The sequence below is a fragment of the Pan troglodytes genome, chromosome 13 (assembly GCF_028858775.2).
Source record: "Pan troglodytes isolate AG18354 chromosome 13, NHGRI_mPanTro3-v2.0_pri, whole genome shotgun sequence".
Lineage (NCBI taxonomy): Eukaryota > Metazoa > Chordata > Mammalia > Primates > Hominidae > Pan > Pan troglodytes.
The window spans coordinates 49,832,679-49,856,124 of NC_072411.2; the positions used below are offsets into that span (position 1 = coordinate 49,832,679).

A 23,446-nucleotide genomic window follows, 5' to 3' on the forward strand; every position below is an offset into this window, starting at 1 on the left:
AAGGCTGGATTTAACAGCTTCATTGATTTTACCAATGAGCCAGTTTATCTGTATTTTCTACATTTTACCTTCCTTGGTGTTGAGTTTATCCTTCAACGCCATATATTTGCCCCTAGTGGCTTCATCTGCAGCAGCTGCAAGCCTGATGTCTTTGTAACACACCAACCAAGAAAAGAAAGACTTCAAAAGTCAAAGACAAATCTTTGGTTCAGGATCTCCTTGGTCCAGGTTGGGTCACATGCCTAACTCTGAACTAATCATGGGGGCCACAAAGATGAGATATCAATAATGCAATAAAGGCCCAGTCCATGACTGAGAATAGTGTCAATCTCATCAACCAAACCATTGGCATGGTTTAGAATGGAGAAAGATACACTGGAAAATGACAAGGATTGTGAGACAGAATAAAACCAAATAATAAAATAGTAAAATATGTACTCTATGCCAGACCAGTATTGTTCCACTGTGGTTGCTTCAGGTCAGACCTTCTTGGATCTATTGTCTTCACAAAATAAAATGGGAAATGTTAAAAATGTGCAGATGATTCATAGATGAACAACAAAAATAACTGAAAGTATTTGGCCCTTAGCCTAAGGAAGGAAAATCTGAAATCTGATCTAACAGATTCCACAAGAATTGTTGTTTAAAAAAAGCTACAATCTACTTTATTTTTCCTTTTGGAAGGACAAAGTTGTTGATCTCTTAGATTTTCCCCTGTGACTGAATTTTTCTTGCTGTTACACTGCCTGTTCTACCTCAGAGCCAGGCTAGAATGCTCTATTGCTGTATTATGGCTTAGAGTGGCAGAATTAGCCAGGTCTCTTGGCTAAGCATATTGTCACTCACAAGTGTAACCACCACCACAAGGGCCAACTTCTATTGACTGCTTACTATGAGCCAGACAGTGTGCTAAGAGCTTTACACGCACGCTTTTTAAGGTTCACAACTCCATTGGGTGGTAACTGTTATTATCCTCAACCTATAGATGAGGAAACAAAGTCGAGTTTCTTCTTCAAGGTCACATTCTCGAAGTATTGCAGAATTCTTTCTCCATGTCCAAATGAAAAGCAACATAATGAACCTATTTATAATAAGCCTATTGTAGGGCTCTTGGATAAGGTACTACTTTTTTAAAATAAGAGACTCATTTTTCTTGAGGATATATTCATGTACTCTTTGAGGATAGCTACCAAGTTTTATGCTCTTTGAATGACTGTTACAGCTATCCTAGGACAAGGACCATAATTGGCCCATATAGATTACATTAGTGGAGGATTAATCTGGTCAAAGATAGTCTCAAACTATTGTTCAAATATATCTCTCTATTTTATAATGATACATAGGCTCAGCTGAGTTTCAAGATTTCTTTTTCATGCTAAGTCTATAGGTATGGATTTTATCTTTACAATTAAACCCTTTTGTAACAGATAGCTATTTCTCCTTAACAAACTGCCCCAACACTCAAATCAAAAAAATATATAAGCATTGATTATTTGTCATGTCTCTATGGGTTAGCTGAAGTGTCTTTGCTTCAGACTGGACCAGGACTACTCTGCTTCACTGCTGAAGGGGTATGACTACCTGGGGTGTATACTTACCTTGGTGGAGCCAGAAGAGAAATAAAAATAATCCTAGTGTGGAAGCATATGCCAAAACTTCACTCACATCATATTCTCTAACATCCTATTGGCAAAGGCAAGGTACATGGTCAAGATCCACATGAGTGGGATAGGAAAATGTACCTCTTTTATGGAGGTTTTTGAGGGAGAAGAGACTAAATGTTGTCTGAACAATAATTTATCACAACTCCTTAAATAAATGAGAAGATTAACATGCATTAAGCACATACTCATTTATGCATCATTTTAGAAAATATTAAAGAGTAGGTACAATGTAGCAATTTTGTGCTAGATAACTGAGGCTGCAGTAATGAACAATAACCTAGTGGCAAAACAAATGTTTATTTCCTTGTGAGCCCTAATAGCAATCCCATTGCTAGACATACACTCTTCCTTATTTTGCAGCTGAAGAAACTAAGGCAACAATTGATTAAATAATTTGGCCAAAGCCACACAGATAGGTAGCAAAGGTGGAATGTAAAGACTAATCAGCCTGAGTAGAAAGCCTTAATTATTTCAACCTCATCAATTTTGCTTTCCAGTAATAGATAAAATCTTATATGGCTTCAGAAATGAATAATGAAAAATAGACCACCATGGGTATGAGTTAGGGTTCAATCAGGTAAGCAGGACTAATATAAGTGATAGAGAATAAGGAATTCATTTATTAGAGCAATTAGCCCTTACACAGTTGAGGATGTCTGTTGCCTCTAGGTCTGGTGCTGAGCCCGAGGGCCAGCAGTCAGGAGGAGGAGATGGGTTTAATACCCATCTTAATGTAGGAGAGACCAAGGACAAACGGGAATCTTTTAGGAGAAACTAAACATTCACCAAATCACTTATTACCTCAAGTTCCAATGACTGGGTGACTTGTGGGATAGGCCAGCATCCTTTAGTATAGAGCTGTATGTGCCCAGGACTCTCAGAATCCGAAGGAGTCTAATGAGAGCTGTAGCAGCTGTGGGCCCAGCAGCTGCCCCTTGCCAGCAGCAAATCTGTGACACCGCACACAAACTGCAACTGCACCTGCCTGACAGCAATCTTCAAAACCTAAAAATGTCTCCCCTCTACTTCCAAACCCTGCCCAAATAATTATCATGGCCAACCCTAACCTGAAACCACATAGGAAGGGAATTTGAGGAAATTGACATGGTCCAAAGCCAGCATACTCTGTTAGAACTCTTACTATGAATCCATTAAAAGTAGTATTGTAGTATTTGAAAGAGGAATATATTAAGTAAAATGATTCACTAGAATTTTCAAGTGCTGTAGTATGGGAAATACTGAGAGAGATCAGAGAGTTCGTGTCGAGAAGCTTTTCCCCTGCTTCTCTTTATTGTCACATCTGGGAGTTATTCCTTTTAGGGGTTGGTGACAGATTATGAGTACTTTTCATTTAACATTAAATGTCATGCTTAAGGAATCTTTTTTTTTTTTTTTTTTTTCAGACAGAGTCTTGCTCTGTAGCCCAGGCTAGAGTGCAGTGGTGTGATCTCAGCTTGCTGCAACTTTCGCCTCCTGGGCCCCAGTTCAAGCAATTCTCCTGCCTCAGCCTCCCGAGTAGCTGGTATTACAGGCACGTGCCACCATGCCCAGCTAATTTTTGTATTTTTAGTAGAGACGGGGTTTCACCATGTTGGCCAGGATGGTCTTGAACTCCTGACCTCATGATCCGCCCGCCTCGGCCTCCCAAAGTGCTGGGATTACAGGCGTGAACCACCACATCAGGCCACTTAAGGATTCTTAACACTTGTTTTTTCTCAGCATAATTCCTCTCTGATGTATACTATTTTGGCTACAAGTGATATAACTCCAACTCAAACTTGCTTAAGCAAAGAGGAGAAAATTTATTGGCCGAAATGCCTGGAAATTCAAGGATGACTCTTGCTTCAGGCATAGCCTCAGTTCAGGAGTACAAATTGTATCATTAGGGTTAGGCAGTATCCCAACTATGCTAGCCTCTGCTTATCAGTGTGTGTAAGGTTCACATTTTCCTATGTCAAATGGACTCTCTTCACATGGAGGAAAACCTAAGCGCCCGTATTCCCAAGTGTGCATCTTTACATCTTGAAATGCAAAAAATAAATAAGCCATTTCTCTTCCAACACATGCACACACTGACATTCCTCACAAAAGGACTCTAAGTTGTCCTGTCTCGGTCATGCGCCCACCACTTGCATCAAACACTGTAGGCAGAAGGAAGAGATACCATGATCAGACAGGCTTGGGTCTTCTGCCCATTGCTACAGCCACAAGCTGGCCCTTCACTGAGACTGACGTTTCCACCAAAACCCCCGGCATGAGGGAAGAGCAGCTCCTTAAAGAACATGAGGGTTCTGGTGAAATTAAAATGACTGGTATCTGATTCAAATGTACTTTAAGGGAAATAATTGTAAGGCCTCCTTTAATTGAGAGAGGGAGGATGTTGACACTTACGTTGTTATTTTCCCTTTTCTAGAAAGCACGGCAGTGGCATAAAGAAGCACCTTTATTAGTTTTCTGATAACAGATGGAATATAAGGAGAGAAACACACACTGGCAATAGAACCAAATGCAATTTTCTATAGATAGCTCCGTCTACTACTATACCAATTTAAAATACATTCAAAAAATTGCCACCAGATGAACTCTTTATAGCCAGCTTTAGCATTGAGGGAAATAAAAGAAATCTAATGTCCAAGTGATATCTTGTAGTGGTTTGCTTTTGTTTGGGATTTTTTTATTAACAAATAATCATGCATACAGCTGTTACACATTGGTCATTCACAACTCATATTTTTATATGAATTTTCTCATAATCTTATACGTGTGTGTGTTTATGTGAATGGAGAGGCTTCTAACAGTGAAGAATGGCCTCTAATTGTAATGGATTTTACTTTTAGGTAAATTGGTAAAAACTAATTTTTACAGCATGACTTTAAATGACTATTTTTCTTAATGATTTTTTTTCCAGACAGAATGTGAATCCAGAAGTAATAAAGTACTGAAACCATTTCACAACTAAAAGTACTAAAGGATTTATCATTCACTCCTTCCTTCACTCTGTATGGAGGGGCTATCTTATGTCATACACTGAGCTAAGAACTAGGAATACTAAAAAGAGTAATACAAGTCCTTGCCCTGGATAAGCTCACAGAGTGGTGGAGGAAAATTCAAGAAACACAGAAAGTGCTATAAGCCACTTATGTCCAAACAACTATTACAGCACAGAAGAAAAAACATCTCATTTTCCTGAGGGTGTCAGAGAAGGCTTGTTAGATGAGATTTATGGAAAAAATAGCAATTTTCTAATCAGAAGCCTAGAAAAGGGTATTCCAGGAAGAAAAAGCAGCATCCACTACTATAGAGCTCTTTGGACTAACTAGGTCACTGGTAGGACAGGGGACAGTGGGTAGGAGTGCCCAAGAAGCTGATAGGGGTGAGATCAGACAGAATGGGATGAGAACAGTATGTCATGCCAAGGAGTTTGGAAAGATAACTCTGGAAGCAAGGAAAAGGGTTGTGACAAATGAGAGAGACTGGTAACACTGAGACCTTATAGGTTGTAGAGAAGGCTTACAGAAGGTTGTAGACAAGGGGCCTAAAGGAAGACAATGGAAGCCTACAGAGACTTCTCCAATTAGAATGGAAATTAAGTAATGGATTGAATGAAAGAGCTAAGGAAGAAGAAGGAATGAAAATATTTCTCATGCGTCTAGTTTAGGAGAAATTAGTTGGATACAGTTACCATTAAATATACTAGGGAAAATGAGAAGAAACAGACATAGGGGTAGAGATTGGGGCAGCAATGAATTAGAAGAGAGAACAGAGCTATGTTTGCCTGTGCTACTAGGCATTAATTTTGTGTTCGGGGCAACAGCTCATAAAATAATGTATTTTAATCATAATATATTATTCTTTGATATATTTTGATTAATGTCACTTATGAAAGTATTCATCATGTCAATACACATGTTATTAAATAACAGTATGGATCAAGTCATCTATTTCCATATTCCTAATACTTTATGAGAAATAGAGTGCTTTGAGTAGCAGTAATCTCATAATATATTTAATATTCTGTCTTCATAATTAGTATATTTATTATAGATGCTTTTGGGGGGGAGATACTGTCTGTAAGGTATGTGACTGCACAATATTTTGAGACAAATAATTTCTGGTGATCCCTTTATTAAAGCTGAGAGCTAATACAGTTCATATTTCCTAAGCTCTATTTTTCATGTAGAGATGTTTTCATCTATAGGGGTATAACAAATGTTAAACCTTTTCAAATGGTGTCTTTTGGTTTAATTTGTGAAACTGGAGGACTACAGATTCCGTTGGGCTGGGATTAAACTGTGTGCACCAGAAACAATAATAGCTAATAGTTGTTGAATATACACAGCATTTTTCAATGATGCTCTGAGAAACATGCTTACTACTACAGTTTAACTTTCACAGTGATCTTAGATAAGGCAATAAAATGTATTGCAAAAGAGGTAGCTAAGATTTTTTTTCTTGTCAAATGTTGGGTCGCAGGGGGTGGTTTGGGTGTCTAGTCTTATTTCACAGAGTCTTTTTCATTTACTTTTCTTAATGCATTCAAAAGTTGTTAAAGTTTCTTATATAAAAATATGATTGATTGTTACAGTGACAGTAATTGCATTTTAGCAAAAGTAACCATTATAGTAATTTTCTTCAGGGAAGAGAAATCTAACTAACTAAAGTAGCTAGTTACTTCCTCACACATTAACTCTGAAAATTTTTAACATAAAAATACTTTATAAGGGAAGTACAGAGTGAAGAACATAAAATGGCATGCAATATTTATAAAACTACTTCCATTAGGTGGCTCACAATTTTATGTAGCTGTTAATCACAAATTAAGTGAAACAAAGTAGAGAGAAAAACTAAAATTTCCTTGCTGTTGGGTCAATTAAACTAAGTCCTCAATTGAAGCCTTTTAAAAATGACTCTCAGATATTTTTTTTCATTTGTAAACTACAGAAGGTAATGATTTTTTAAACCAAAAAGATTTATTCATATCATGGCCTTAGAAGATTGAATAAAATAACTACATGAAGATATTATGATTGCAAAGAAAAAAACAACTATTATACATGTGCATAGACAGGGTAATGTAGCATATAGTAACTTGTACATGTTAAATCACAAATGAAGCAGCATTAGCATTTAATTTTATGTATTCCACTGCACACCTGAATACTAATTAGCAACTAAAATAAGAAATGTGTGGTACTGCATGTATTGATCAAATCTCAGTTTGGTATTCTTCAGACACCATCAATTTAATATGAATTGCATACTGGGAAAAGATAGTTTATCATTTTTACAGTTTTCTTTCTAAAATCATTTTTCCTTATTATTGAAAGCAATATACTAATTTCAAAATCAGTTGAAAGTACATGGAATGCTGGCTAAATCTGGAATTACATTTTTAAATATTTATTGTTAACAATGTATAGACAGCAGCTGCCATTAGGAGTACAAAGCAGAAGCTGCAAATTCAGTATGCAAATGCATGAACAGTAGTTCAAGATAACTTAAATCAGTTGAGTCAACTCAAATTTTTCATTTTTAGTGAGGCACAGAGAACACTGGTACTTTGTCTCTGCCCTTCCTTAACCCTGTTTTTGAAATGGCCCCCAGAACTGCAAAAGAAAGATTTATTTTGAAGGCTGAGATACAGAAAAAAGAGTTTAAACTTCATGATTTTCCCCTGGCCACCTCTATTCATCTCTCTCCATCTCCATTCCTTTGCTAGCCTCTGTATTTAAATTGGCCTTTGCACTACCATTTAATTTATTTTTGAAGTTGTTATAGAAGAAAATTTCACTCACAAAACCACATTTCTTTAAATTAATACCTTCCTTTATTTTTCTATTATCCCCGTAGATTACAGATCCCCTTCCATTCATTTGTACCATTCTGCCCATCTATTGCATCTATAATGCAAACTAGCTTTTATTATACATGGCAGGGAGTTCAGTGGGGGAAATTGCAGGGGTGTGTGTGTGTGTGTGTGTGTGTGTGTGTTTGCTTTTGAGTTGCAGTCTAAGGATTTAGTATACAGTTGGCTTATTGTAGTCTTTCAGCAAAGTCCTATTTGCTTAATGCATGGCTGGTATCTCACGTATTTATTAATAGAACACAAAGGTAAAAGGTAATTTTAAAATAATCACAGTAGCAGACATCAAAATAAAATGTTTCAAAGAGAAGGACGCAATAAATATCTACCAAGAAAATCACAAGGACTGTATTAGTTAGGATACTTCTAGTTATAAACAACAGGAAATCCAACTCAAATTTGCATAAATAATAAAGAGAATTTATGGGCTCATATAAGTAATAGTCCAGAAGATGGAAGACTTAGGTGCAAATGATCAGTTCCAGTTCCATTTGGCTGCCACTCTCTCAGTTCTTTCATTCTTTGATTTTTGGGTCTGCCCTTAAGCTACTTTCTTTCCAGGTTGCAAAGCTTTAGCTAGCAGCAACCGGGGTCATGTTATTTCTCATTTATATCTCCCAAAAGAAGGCATGTTCTCCTTTAGCCAAAAAAAACATCAAAGTCTGAGCTTCATTCTGATAGGCCCAATTTGGGTAATTCTTGAGTCATTTGTAGTGGCAAGAAGGAAAGATATATTGGTAGGAACCAACTTCAGCATGTACCTGGCACACACTGATATAACCCCATAGGTATACAAAATATTGAAATCCTTCTATACCGGAGGATAAGTAGCCAATATTCTAAGTTCCCCTCTCCCTCCGCTAAAGTGTTCACTGTACCAGCATCCCAGCCTTGAATGCCCCTGACTTCTCTATTACCCAGCGGTTAAAAAGTTAATACCTGCAAAGCAAGCATTCATTTGGACCCTGTTCCAGCAATGTAGCAGACACCTCTTCTGTTTGGGTGGATCGTGTACTGGTTGTTAGACGTGTTCACAGTCATACAAGCCTTCAGCTGAGGGCAGGATCAATCACACTGTATTGGTTCCATAGAGCTGCCGTAACAAAGTACCACACACTGAGTAGCTTAAAACAATAGACATTTACTCTCATTATTCTATAGCCCTTGAAGTCCAAAATCTAGGTATTGGCTGGGCCATGCTCCCTGTGAAAGCTCAGGGAAGAATCCCTCCTCATCTCTTCTAGCTTCTGGTTGTTGACAGTAATCCTTGGTGTTCCTTGGCTCGATACATAACAATTCCAATCTCTGCCTCTGTCTTTACATGGTGCCTTTATTCTGTGTCTCTGCCTAAATTTCCCTCTTCTTGTGATTCAATTAGGGCCCACTCTAATCCAGCATGACTTCATCTTAACTTGATCACATCTTCAAAGACCCTATTTCCAAACAAGGTCACATTCACAGGTTCTGAGTGAATAAGAATTTGAGAGGAGAAACTATCCAACCCAGTACACTAACCCAAATGGAATGGCTGTTAAGCAGCAGGAAAGTAGCAAAGTGCTGTTGGGGAAATGACCACAATGTCCACTACAGATAGTGGACTCTCTGGGCCTTTGCTCTCCTCACTTACCTAATTGAAGTCAACAGCTTCATGGTTGAACTGGCATTTCAGGTTTTATTTGCATAAGACTTTCAGAGCTGGCTCCCATACTGCTTAACCTCATTTTTAACTCTAAGTCCTGAGTCCATGGACTTCAAAAAGTAGTTTAGAGAAGGGGTTTGGCAAAGAGTTCTTAAATCCACATACCAGTTCACACATCAGTAGAGTGAACAAGCAATACATCTCATCTGTGTAAGCACTATTATTTTTCAAGTGTATGTAGCTGTGATTAATTAAATAAAAATTTACTTAAAACCTTCTTGCATTTATAATACCTTATTGTTATTATGTATTTTCTCTATCAACAGATAATAGAGAACAACTGCTGCTGTACTTTAGCACACTGGCCTCTATTAGAAGGGCCATGGGATTCAAGTCTGGCCTCTGTAGTGAAGGTGAAAACAACAATGGCTCAAATAAATAGTCATTGATTTCTTTCTTATATAAGAGCTGGAGGGCCAGACACGGTGGCTCAAGCCTGTAATCCCAGCACTTCGGGAGGCCAAGGTGGGCAGATCACTTGAGGTCAGGAGTTTGAGACCAGCCTGGCCAACATAAGCCATTTCTAAATGACTTACGTGGCTCTGCTCACTGAAAACACTGGCCATCACCTCTCAATGTTCATTATCCCACTTTTCTACTTTAGATGTATTTGTAAGCCATTTCTAAATTTACTAATCCTTGTTCAAGGCTTGGGGTTTTTTTTTAGAGACTTTAGTGTCTCTGGTATGTAGATAATTTTTTGGTCTACTTTCCATAGAAATCTCCTGAAGTTTTGTGAAGTTTTCTGGAGTTCTAAGCTTCTTAACCAATAGATATGCAGTATTTGTTATTTCAAGGAAGCAAACGTCTCACTCTCTAAAAGTTTGAATTGGGAAGTGAGGTGAAAGATAGATTTCCTCAAAATGTATTCCCCAAATTACATTTTATTATGAGCAATACATTGGCAAGTCAGATAGTTCTTCCTCATCTCCAGCTTTTCTTCATCCTAATGCTAGTGCTAGTGGGTCCCAGGACTTAGTCTCTTGTCTACATATACTCATCTTCTGGTATCCACAGTCTGCCTACATGGCTTAAAACCCTAATGAACATTTTCTCTTCTTGGTCTAATAAGCATTTTAATCTCAAACTTATCTAAATGAACACTTCTGATCTGTCCCCCGTTCTCATTTCCAAACATGTCAATGTCCCAGTCTTAATCTTTCATTTACCAACCACTCCAGTTTCTTAAGCTAAAATCTTTAGAGTCATTCAAAATTTTATTTGCCTTTTTCTCACACCCTACAAAAATCCTTCAGCCCCTTTATGCAAAATATATCCAGATTACAACCCCTCCTGACTGCTTCCTCTGCTACCCACAACTCTGATTCAAGTCACCACCATCACTTATATGGATTACTACAGTAACCTCCTCATTGATCTTCCCTGCCTCTGTCCTGGTCCTTCTAGCAGTATCTTCTCAACAGAGGAGTCAGACTGCTTTCTGGTTAAATCATAGTCAGATCTTGTCATTCCTCTGCTCAATCCCCTCCATTCAGAGTAACACCCAAAGTCCTTACACCGCCTCCAGGGTGCCACATGACGTGGCCTCTGCTATCTTTCTGGCTGCATCTCCTACTCTACCCCAGACACACCTGCCTCTTTGCTTCAGGATAATGTACTTGCCATTATCTCTTCCATCAGGTATTCAAATGGTTCACTCCCTCCGCTCCTTCAAGTCTCTGCTCAAATGTTACCTGTTCCTGGCACAACTTGTTCTCCTACAATTGTTATCATCATTTGATATATTATATATTTCACATATTTATATTGTTCATTGTTTGTCTTCCCCAGAAGAATATAAATTCTTATATAAAAGTAATATTTCTTAAATAGTCTCAGTTTTTTCATTTTGTTTTTTGGGTTTGTTTGTTTGTTTGTTTTGAGACAGGGTCTCCCTTTCACCCAGGCTGGAGTGCAGTGGCTTGACCATGGCTCACTGCACCTTAACCTCCCGGGCTCAAGTCGCCTGCCTCAGTCTCCTGAGTAGCTGGGACCACAGACATGAGTCACCACACCTGGCTAATTTTTAAATAAATGTTTTTTTGTGCAGATGGGGTCTTACTGTACTCCCCAGGCTAGTCTTGAACTCCTGGATTCAAGTGATTCTCCTGCCTCAATCTTCCAAAGTGCTGGGATTACAGGCATAAGCCACTGTGCCTGGCCTATTCTAAGTTTTATTTACTACATATTTTCAGCTCTTAAACCTGTACCTGGCATAAAGAAGAGCACAACAATATTTGACGCATGAACGAAAGTATATTTTTAAAATTTTTTAAACATAAACCCTTTCACAAAAATAAATAGGCATTCAAATATCCCAAATAAATTTAAAAGAAACTCATACATATAGAGTGCCAACCACGTGTCAGGCTCTAGGTAGCACTTTACAAGTATGGAATTTTCATAGCAGGTCCTGTGTGATTGGTCTTATTATAAACAACTTATGATGAGATGTTACATAACTAATTTTAGAAGTGGAAAAAGTCAACACATGCGTAATAAGCTCAAAGTCTGACTTATCTGACTCCAGAGTCCATTCTTTCAACACGTCTCTTTGAACAACGACAAAAAAAACCACCAAAACAACAATAAAAAAAATGGGGTGGGGCTGAGTGTGGTGACTCACGCCTGTAATCCAGCACTTCAGGAGGCTGAGGCGTGTGGATCACTTGAGGTCAGAAGTTCGAGACCAGCCTGGCCAACATGGTGAAACCCCGTCTCTACTAAAAATAGAAAAATTAGCCTCACGTGCTGGTACATTCCTATAATCCCAGCTACTCAGGAGACTGAGGCAGGAGAATCGCTTGAACCCAGGAGGCAGAGGTTGCAGTGAGCTGAGATTGTGCCGCTGTACTCCAGCCTGGGTGGCAGAGCGAGACTCAGTCTCAAAACACAAAACAAAACAAAAAACAAACAAACAAAGAGATGTCATCAAATCTTTGTGTAAAAGAGTACAGCTAAATGCCTAACTAGGATTCCAAGTGTGTGAAAATTACAAACACAAACTTTCAGAAGAAAAAAAAAAACTCAATAGGCCAGGCAATAGACTGAGTGCAGACTGGAATGGAACACCTGTACAGTCAAGCAGACCAGGAGATTCTGGCTAGAGAAAATGCTCTGAAAACTCCATCTTCTCTTCTCTTTTGTGGCCATCACTGAAGCAGCAGCAGCCAAAACAAAAACCAATCCCTTTGTGATATGTGAGCAGACCAAGAACTGGAAAAGTCATTTCAATGCACCTTCCCACATTCACAAGAAGATTATGTCTTCCCCACTTTCCAAAGAACTAAGACAGAAAAGAAACGTTCAATCCGTGTTCATCCAAAAGGATAATAAAGTACAGGTTGTCCAAGGACACTACAAAGGCCAGCAAATTGGCAAAATAGTCCAGGTTTAGAGGAAGAAATATATGATCTACATTGAACGGATGCAGCGGGAGAAGGCTAATAGCACAACTGTCCCTGTGGGAATTCACCCCAGCAGGATGGTTGTCACTAAGCTAAAACTGGACAAAGAGTGCAAAAAGATCCTTGAACCGAAAGGCAAATCTCACTAAGTACAAAAGGGAAAGGACAAATTCAAGGAAGAAACAATTCAGAAGATGGAGAAGGCCCGGTGCAGTGGCTCACGCTTGTAATCACAGCACTTTGGGAGGCCGAGGCAGTAGGATTGCTTGAGCCCAGGAGTTCCAGGTCACAGTGAGCCATGATCACATCACAGCAATCCAGCCTGAGCAACAAAATGAACCCTGACAAGAAAGAAAGTAAAGGAAGGAAGGAAGGAAGGAAGGAAGGGAGGAAGGGAGGAAGGGAGGAAGGGAGGGAGGGAGAGAGGGAGGGAGGGAGAGAGGGAGGGAGGGAGGGAGGGAGGAAGGGAGGAAGGGAGGAAGGAAGGAAGGAAGGAAGGAAGGAAGGAAGGAAGGAAGGAAGGAGGGAGGGAGGGAGGGAGGGGAAATAATCTTATATACAATTTTTATTAAAAACTGCTAAAATATTTTTTAAAAAATCTTAGCCCTATTCCTGTGGTACACCTGCTACCCCACATTCCCACCACTCAAAAGGTAGAGGATGGTTTTAAGTTCTTAGTGATTTGATATCAATTTGCACCAGAAGAAAGACATAATCAAAGACATCCAGGAATACAATTAGGGCCTTCTTTATGCAAGAGTTCTCCTGTCTTTGTCAATTATAAAACAGTAGAAAGGGCATTCCTTTGCCCTGCTGCTGACCATGTGAAGAAACCTGAGCATGGCTCTACCTCTGTTCTTCTGGAAGTCTTTCCTTTGAAAGATGCATTACCTTTGAAAACAACTATGTTTTAAAAATAATCCAAAAAGGAAAAAGAAAGAGGGCAAAAGTAATGGCACACCCTAGATATAAGGAAATGTTCTTGGGAAACATTTGCAAGTAGGTACCTGAAATTTTTTTAAACCACATCAATAAAAGAAGAGATTATATGAATGACTTTTGAATATTGAAACTTCAAGTATGTTGGCAAACAAGAAGGCCCATAAAATAAGACAACACCCTTTTCTACCTTCCCCTAAGGTCTCTAGTCCATAAGCAGAAATTCTACAGGAACATTTATATAAGTAATTTCTATTTGGAGCCAACAGAAGCCTCACAATTGCCAGTATCTCTCAGATAATAAAGACAATAATAAGTGCCTTAAGATTTCGATTCTTCATGTTATCTGATCTGAAGTTTCACTGGTTTTGCTTCAGAATTTGTCTCAAAGAAAACTAAAATTTATATAAAAATCTGGGATTTTAAAAGCATTTTATATCTTGGCTTTCTTTAGAGAATTTTGTAGAAGACAGATAAAATATTAAAACCATAGCTGAAACAAGGCAATAAATTTGAATTTACTAGAGCAAAGTCAGAATTTTAGTACCAATAGTATAAATCTACATATTCACAAATTCATTTCTCTATTGTACATATTTTATATTAACTGACACAACTGTCCAATATCCATGCTTATGTTTTCTCTAACAATTAGAAACATGGCTTGAGATGTACCACAAATGAAAATATTCTTCAACATACTAAATTTCACATTATAATGGCTAGCTCAGTACTAAAACTTGGGTGACAGCTGCAGCTCTTCAGAAACTAGCATTTAAAGGTAGTAATATTCTAGGAAGCACTTAAAGAAGACACGTTGTCCCCATCTAATTTAAGGTAGAGAACTGTATATATAGAAAAAAAAAACTGGCAGAAATTCAGCAAACAGAAACCTGTGTCTCATAGCAAAAGACAGTTGGACAACTTCAAAAGATAGCAAGATATTATTTAAGTCAAACATTTATTTCTCTACCAACTAGGAAAAATTAGATTATCTCATCAAATCCAATATGTGCCATTTTTAAAAATTACATGCCCATAATTAAGTGGTTGAGTTCACCTACATATTTGAGCTAACGTATCAAACAAAGAAAACAGGCTTGGCCGCAAAGTCAATGAAAGTCAAATAAAAGGCCAAACTAAACAGATGAGACACCATGCCCTGAAGATCAACAAAGTAGATTACTGTTAGGTGAGGCAGGTTTAGAAACTTTTGGCAAGGAGGATTTGATGTGCCCATCACAAACACAAAGCAACTCATTCAAGCTAGTTAAACACAATCGTACTGCAAGATTGATGGATAGTTGATTGCCTACAACTGTATTTCTTTTTTCTTTTTTTTTTTTTTTGAGACAGAGTCTCACTCTGTCACCCAGGCTGGAGTGCAGTGGTGCGATCCTGGCTCACTGCAAGCTCTGCCTCCCGGGTTCACGCCATTCTACTGTCTCAGCCTCCCGAGTAGCTGGGACTACAGGCACCCGCCACCACGCCTGGCTAATTTTTTTTTTTTTTTGTATTTTTTTAGTAGAGACGGGGTTTCACCGTGTTAGCCAGGATGGTCTCGATCTCCTGACCTTATGATCTGCCTGCCTCAGTCTCCCAAAGTGCTGGGATTACAGGTGTGAGCCGCCGCTCCCAGCCACTAATTTTTCGTATTTTTTAGTAGAGACGAGGTTTTGCCATGTTGGCCAGGCAGGTCTTGAACTCCTGACATCAGGTGATCTACCCACCTCAGCCTCCCAAAGTGCTGGGATTACAGGCGTGGGCCACCATGCCTGGCTGAATTTCTTTTACCATACTGTACTAAAGTTAAAATCCAATGAGCTTTACATAGATAGCCCAGAGATATTTTTTAAATGTTTGGTAATAACAGAGTAGTAACAAATAGGTAGCTTTGTATTCATTAATTTTTTTAAATAAAGAGAGGGCGCTATATATATATATATATATATACACACACATATATATATACACATATATATACATATATGCACATATATACACATATATACATATATACATATATACACATATATACGTATATATACATATATATGTATATATATGAAATGTGATGGCAAGAATGACAGCTGATGTTAAGATAATAATGCAGTATTCCTGTTTTAATACAATCCTCATTCAGGTGTATCCCTCCTAAAATAATTCTATACCTTTTGAACACCTGTCATCACCTGGTCTGGTCTAGGGTACCAAAGAGTCCATAATATAACCATATTTGCCATTTCTGGGATTTGTCAGAAGAAACCTCCATTCATTAAACTTTGCAAAGCACAATTTCTTCTCCCTCGTGGCATTCATCAGGATTCTTCCTGCAGGTATTACAATCATACACCTAGAAAACTCAATAGACTTGACTAAAAAACTGTTTAGCAAAGTATTAAGGCACAAAATTAATACACAGAAGTCAAACAATAAACAGTATAAATGTGTAATGGAAGAAAGGACCCACTTACATAGAAAAGCAAAATAAAATACACAAAAGTGTAAGGGACTTTTGAGAGAAATACAAGAAATTTTGAACAAAGTGAAGATGTACCTCATCAGTGGAGTTAACATCCAAAAAATATCAATTCTTTATCAGCTAATTTATCATTTCAACATGAGCCCCATAAGAAAAATATTGACAGTGGGTTTTTGTGAAACTGGCAAACATCATAGAGTTTACAAAGAAAAATAATTTACCAAAATAAATCAGGAAAACTCTGAGAAAAAGCAGCAGAGAGGGAATTAGCACTATCTGATATTAAAACATATTATAAAAACCTAAATACTTAAAACAGTGTGGTGTTGGTTCATCAGTACACAAACTGACCAACAGAACATTACAGAAAGTCCAGAAATAATTACAAAAGCATACTTCAATTCAATATATGATAGAGACAGCATTTCAGATCAGTAGGGAAAAGATGAACATTTTAATAAATGATAATAGACTATCTGAGGGAAGAGATGTCTTTTTTCCTATTTAGATGGGTACTTTCTTCCATTATATAATCATACTGTTTGTTGTTTGATTTCTGTATATCAATTGTGTGCCCCAGTACTTTGCTAAAGAGTTTTTCTGTCAAGTCTCTTGAATTTTCTAGATATACAATTACAATATCTGGCAGGAAGGATTTTAATGGATGCTGAGAGGAGGCATACTCCAATAAAACCAGTATAAATTTCAAATGAATCAAAGATCTACACATAAAATACAGAGAGCATATAAATATTGGAAGAAAGCACAGAATTTCTTTTTAACATTGCAGTGGAGATGCGAGTTGTATTTGTGACTTAAAATTCAGAATTCATAAAATACAATAATAAATTTAATAAAAAAGCTATAAACAAAGTCAAAAGACAAATGATAAACTGAGAAACTCAAATCATAGACAAATACTAATCTAACTCATAAAGAGTTACTAGAAACTAATAAGAGCCCAACCACATAATAAGAAAATCAGCAAAAATATGTATATTCGAGTCATAGAAGAGAATGCAAATGGCTTGTAAACATAAATAGATATAAACATAATTAAATGATCAAGTTCACTTAAAATAAGATAAATACATGCTGAAACTACACTGGAATACCTTTTTTTTCAGAATGGTAATGGTGTAAGAGCTCGATCGTAGGAAAACAGACCCTCTTATACATTAGGGACAGCTGAAATTAGACAACTCTGATGGAAGGAAATTTTGCAATATTTATTAAAGCCAAAATTGCATATACCCATTGATGCAGAAGTGTACTTCTAAGGAATTTATACTTATACTTGCCCACATGTGAAATGACTAATATGTAACTGTATCCATGCCAGTATTGTTTGAAATTTAAAACGTTTTAAATGTTTGAAACAATTTGAAATAACTCAAGTGCCCATCAGTAGGAGAATGGTTAAAAAGTTATTGTACATTTACAGAGTGGAGTACTACACAGTGGTATTTTTAAAAAAAAGAATAAGGAAGCTCACTAGTATTGAGCATCAAGATGTATTGCTAAATGCAAAATTAAAAGCAATGTATAAAATAGTGTAATTTTATGCTGCTTTTTGTAAAAAGTGAAGGAATAAGACTGTATATTCATATTTTCCAGTGTATGCATAAAGAATCTTTGCAAGAACATTTAAGAAAATAATAACAGTGATCATGGTTGTGTGTGTAAGAGGGTTGTGGAAATAGTATACAAAGTGAAAGCAACACTTTTCACAGTGCCTTTCAACTTTTTTTTAAAGTTTGAACTATGTGAATATATGACATTTTAAAGAAGGGGTTTGAGTAGACTGTTCTTGCCAAGAGGAGCTGTTCCATTACAGACTTAGTCACAAGACAAACCATTTGCTGTTAGGGAGAGTGGGAAGTCAATTAAAACTACCTTCTTCATTGACAGAAGACTCCTACTAAAAAGTACACCATTAATGCTACACTTTGGAAAGAGAAGTAACATACATTTTTATTTATTTTTGTGGCTTTACCTAAAAAAATGGGAATTATGACCAAATACAATGTCTTCTCCTTTAAGTTTCTCTTTTTTCCAACTACTATTATTTTTATTATTATTATTATTTTTTTTTTTTGAGACAGAGTGGCGTGATCTTGGCTCACTGCAACCTCCGCCTCCCAGGTTCCTCTATCTCTTGACCTTGAGATCCACCCACCTCGGCCTCCCAAAGTGCTGGGATTACAGGTGTGAGCCACTGCGCCCAGTCTCTTCAACTATTCTTAAACATTTTTTTAAAAACCCACTCCTCACCTTCCTTGTAACGTTGTTGTTGTTGTTGTTGTTGTTGTTGTTGTTGTTGTTGTTGTTGTTGCTGTTTTGTTTGAGGAGTCTTGCTCTGTCACCCAGGCTGGAGTGCAGTGGCACAATCTCAGCTCACTGCAACCTCCGCCTCCCAGGTACAAGCGATTCTCCTGCCTCAGCCTCCCAAGTAGCTGGGATTACAGGCACCCACAACCACACCTGGCTAATTTTTGTATTTTTAGTATAGACGGGGTTTTGCCATGTTGGCCAGGCTGGTCTAGAACTCCTGACCTCAGGTGATCCACCTGCCTCGGCCTCTCAGAGTACTGGAATTACAGGCGTGAACCACCGCGCCTGGCCATAACCTTTTTAATGTTATTTTGAAAGCTGATATTTCCTCTATCTTTGTTGATTTTGCCATTAACGTGGGAAATGATTTCAGTTTGTCTAAAGAACTTTAAAGTTTTCTCATCAAGGTGGAAATATTGTTTTAGTACAAGCTTGTCAAATGAAAAGTGTAGTGGAAAGGATTGTTTCTCAAACTGAATTCATGAGAGTTTCTTTGTGCTTAAGGCTCACCTTGTATGTGTCGCCTCTGATTTCACACTCTGGCTTCAGACTAACATCTTACCAACTTATGAAGGTCATTTTTCTCTCCTCTAAGATATTAATTAACAAACCATCCATTTCAGCTCCCTAAAAGTATAACAATATGTTTTCAATTCTTTCATCAGGAAATCAACGGAATATGAAAGCAACTACACTCATCACAGCTTTGCACTATCATTTGATTCATTTCCTCTAGAAGCATGTCTATAACTGACTACTCTTCAGCTGCAACTTTGCCAAATTGTTCAACTACCTAGAAGTGGGGTAAACCAGACTGCACTATTTTAGTTATTTGAAAGCTTCTTCCCTCTTCTCACAGCTGCTGCAGCTGCTAATACTTCATCATAAGTAGATATCCTTAGACCTCAACCTGCCTAGATTGAAACTGATCCAATCTTCTGTCCAGAGGTTTCATAGAAGAATGCATAACTATGACAACACTAGTTTGATGAAAGAAAAGTAAACTCCAATAATCTAGAATTCCCTTTAGCAATTGTTTCAAAGAGGAATTTATCACACTTTGCATTGTAACTTGGCGTATGTGGTAACAATAATATGAAAGAGCTACTGCTGGAATTAAAAGACTTATATTCAGTTCATTTTTCTTTATCTCCCCTCTGCCTCACCACTGTTTTTTCCCCTTGTGCTTCAGTTTGGTTTCAGGACTGTAAATAGAATAAAGGGCAGATTGATCTTGGGGGAAAATAATTTTAATGCAATATGGTGACCAAAAATGTTTAAAAAATAAACATAAGCAGGCCGGGCTCGGTGGCTCATGCTTGTAATCCCAGCACTTTGGGAGGCCAAGGCGGGTCAGGAGTTCAAGACCAGCCTGGCCAACATGGTGAAACCCCATCTCTACTAAAAATACAAAAATTAGCTGGGCATGGTGGCATGCACCTGTAATCCCAGATGCTCAGGAGGCTGAGGCAGGGGAATCAGTTGAACCTGGAAGACAGAGGTTGCAGCGAGCCATGATGGTGCCACTGCACTCCAGCCTGGGCAACAGAATGAGACCCTGTCTCGAAAACAGAAATAAAAATAAAAACATATGCATACAATAATAATTGAAGTAGCTAAGTGGTAGATCCCTGAAGGTTTAATATACTCTCCCTCAACTTTTGTGTAATCCCAGCACTTTGGGAGGCCGAGGCAGGCAGATCACAAGGTCAGGAGATCGAGATCATCCTGGCTAACATGGTGAAACCCCATCTCTACTAAAAATACAAAAAAATTAGCTGGGCGTGGTGGCAGGTGCCTGTAGTCCCAGCTACTCGGGAGGCTGAGGCAGGAGAACGGTGTGAACCCGGGAGGCGGAGCTTGCAGTAAGCCGAGATCGAGCCACTGCATTCCAGCCTGGGCGACAGAGCAAGACTCCGTCTCAAAAAAAAAAAAAAAAAAAAAAAAAAATTCCATATCAAAATATTAAAATCGGTAAGCATTAAAGTACATTCTCATTCTCTTTTGCTGTGGTGCATCTTATCAGATATCCTCTGAATTACCCTTTGCCTCATCCCCCCAAATTGTATTTAAATCCAGAGACAGGGATTAAAATATAATTGAGGTAAAATGTCCTGTTGTTTTGTTGTATTTGAGAATATAATGGGGAAGGTACAGAGATAACAGCAAAGTGATAGTGATCCCTGAATGCTAGAAAATGGGGGCCACTCAGGCAAGTTGTTGATGTTGATTGTATATGTTTAGAGACAGGGAGGAGAGAACATGGTATGGGGTTACACAAGGTTGCTGTGAGGAAATAAGGGTTTAAAGGAACTCTGAATCCAGACAGTCAAGAACACGAGGGGAAAAAAAAAAAAAGAACATGCTCAGAAGGGGCTGGTAACTAAAGGCTGAGCTCAGGAGATCTCAAAATAAAGGAAAGAAGGCTGATCATGAGATATCTGTGGTTTCATTCCCAATGGCTCTGGATAGGCTGGACACTCAGATGGCTACAAGGATTGCTGTTTTAATCTGAAGCTCATCCAGGCATAAAAAGACGCTGAATCTACAAGACATAGCTTTTTTAAGAAAGGTTTATTTGCCCTTGCTTGAGAATGGAAGTAGAGTGAACTAGAAAGGAAAGTGATGTCACAGGTTAGGATTCAAGGGGAGAGCAGCAAAAGAGAGAATTGAGATTGCTTAAGAGAGATGGTTTATGGCTTTCAGGCTGTACCGAGCTAATGAAGCAACATACAGCAGTAACTCACCTCTTCTAGCTATAGCTTGTTCCTGAGATTGCCCAAGAAGATAGTAATATAGTTGTGGGATTGATCAGATTGTGTGTACTATATTTTGATGAATGTAATGGAAAAGGCGTGCTCCAGAGAGGAAAAGGACTATCAGTCTGTAGAGAGGTATTTGGAAAAGAGATCCCTCCTGGCTTGAATCTTTAAATGGTTGAAAGGTAAGCTTTTTCTCAAGATGAAGGTCAGAGAAAACCCAGGTGAAGTTGCTTTCTGTTTGGGACTTGAGAGTGGTGTTTCATCAAGTATTTAGAACCTAATTGCAAAAGCATAAATAAATTTCCCAAGCCCCTTATTCTCTTTATAAATAGCACCTTCTCACTTATATGCTGTTCTTCATTTGCCTGAAAAACAAAATAAGGCTTTCTAGTATCTGTATCTATCCACAGATACTCAGCAGCTTTGTGGGTCCTGCTTTATTATTCTCATTTGTGATTTCAGAATTTATCTTGAGAATATGCCTATGAAACTCGCCAAAGATGCAAAGTTAGTTGGAATGCCCTTTACTTAAGAAAACATGATTAAATTCTAAGTCATCTTCACAAATCTGATTACCTTTAATAGGGGCAAAAGCAGATTAAATCACTTAAAAGAAATAGATGTTATAAATTTATATAAGAAGGCAGAATATTATCTACTGTCATGATGTATCAGAAACAAACAAACAAACAAACAGAAACCTCTGCATTGATCACTGACCAGGTCTTAATCAGGGTACTGTTTTTTTAGGAGAAAGCCTTTTAATGCAGATGAAATGACAAGGCAAGGATCTCTTCTGAAAGGGAGAAATTCAACCAATATGTCAAGGTTTACTAAATGACAGAAGGAAAGCTTAAATGAAGTAAAGATCACTAAGGTAAGAATAGAATCTAATAATCTTCAAATATCTAGAAAGGAATCATAGAATTGTGATCAATCATACTACATTTGAATAGAAGGCAGGGAAAGAGCAAATTGTAAAAATACTTATTATTATCATGGAATGACTTCCTTATCATAAAAAGTATGTAAGATTATAATGAATAAGCATTAAGAAATCTCATCAAAAGACATGCTTAAGTTGGGATTGGGCATGGTGGCTCACGCCTATAATCATAACACTTTAGGAGGCTGAGGTGGGAGCATTGCTTGAGGCCAGAAGTTTGAGACCAGCCTGGGAAACATAGCAGGACTCCATCGCTACCAAAAAAAAAAAAAAAAAAATAGCTGGGCAGTGGCATGCACCTGTAGTCCCAGCATCTCAAAAGGTGGAGGCAGGAGGATTGTTTGAGCCCAGGAGTTTGAGGTTGCAGTAAGCTATTATCACACTACTTGCACTCCAGCCTAGTAACAGAGTATAATGCTGTCTCATAAATAAAAAAAAAAGATATGTTTAATTTGGATGACAAATACTCTTCTGTCTCACAGAGAGCATTAAAAGATGACGTTCAAAATTCTTTCTATCCCTGAAATCCTAAGATTATCTGTAGAATCAAGAATTAATATTGTTCTTTATGAATGACCTAACAGAGATTCTGAAACCTTGGATACCTATCTAATTTTGGTAAGTTGGTGACTAGTAATATTCTAAAGAAACTGACATGGCAGTGTGGTAGAAAAGCATAATAATCCTAGAGTAAGACAATCCTGACTCTCTCCTCACAAATCTTATGACTGTCTACATCTGAATCTCCACATTTGGAAATTACTACATTTGAAATCCAACTTCAAGAGTTGTACAAATGGTAAGATAATATATGTGAAAGTTTAAAAACTATAAAGCCTTGTAGGCATATAAGTTTTTGTTAATAGTAGTAATACTGTTAGAAATAAATCATTCCTATTTCTCAGTGACACATGCATGAATCTCTCTACTGTGAGTATAAAACCTTTCTCTCCTTGCACAAAACTACGCAAGGGAATTTATCCAAGAATTAAAGAAGGGCCTCAAGGTTAATCATTTACTTTTATTTGTTTTTAAAGTTGTTTTTACAAGAGTATACATTCATATAACAAAGTACACGAAGTGTATTGCTCAAATAATCTTAATAAATGAATACACCTGTGCATCCATCATTCAGGTCAAAATATAGAACGTTACCAACATCCTAGAATGTTCTCTTATGTTAATACCTCCTCCTCAAAGATAACTACTGTTGTGACTTTCATTTTAACTATCTTAGAAGTTCACATAAATAAAATCATAGTGTACACTCTTTTGTATCTGGCTTCTTTGGCTCAACATATTTCTATGAGATTCATCTATGCTGTTGCATGAAGCAGTTGTTCATTCTTT

General features: G+C 37.6%; 1 protein-coding gene and 1 pseudogene across 1 annotated transcript in view; one reads left to right on the top strand and one right to left on the bottom strand.

Moving 5' to 3' along the window:
• The window catches only part of LOC134808083 (collagen alpha-1(III) chain-like), a 432,853-nt gene that overhangs the window by 403,545 nt on the left and 5,862 nt on the right, over positions 1-23,446 (bottom strand). The gene's annotated exons all lie outside the window — the stretch shown is intronic.
• LOC134807960 (large ribosomal subunit protein uL24-like) lies at positions 3,781-12,863 on the top strand (annotated as a pseudogene).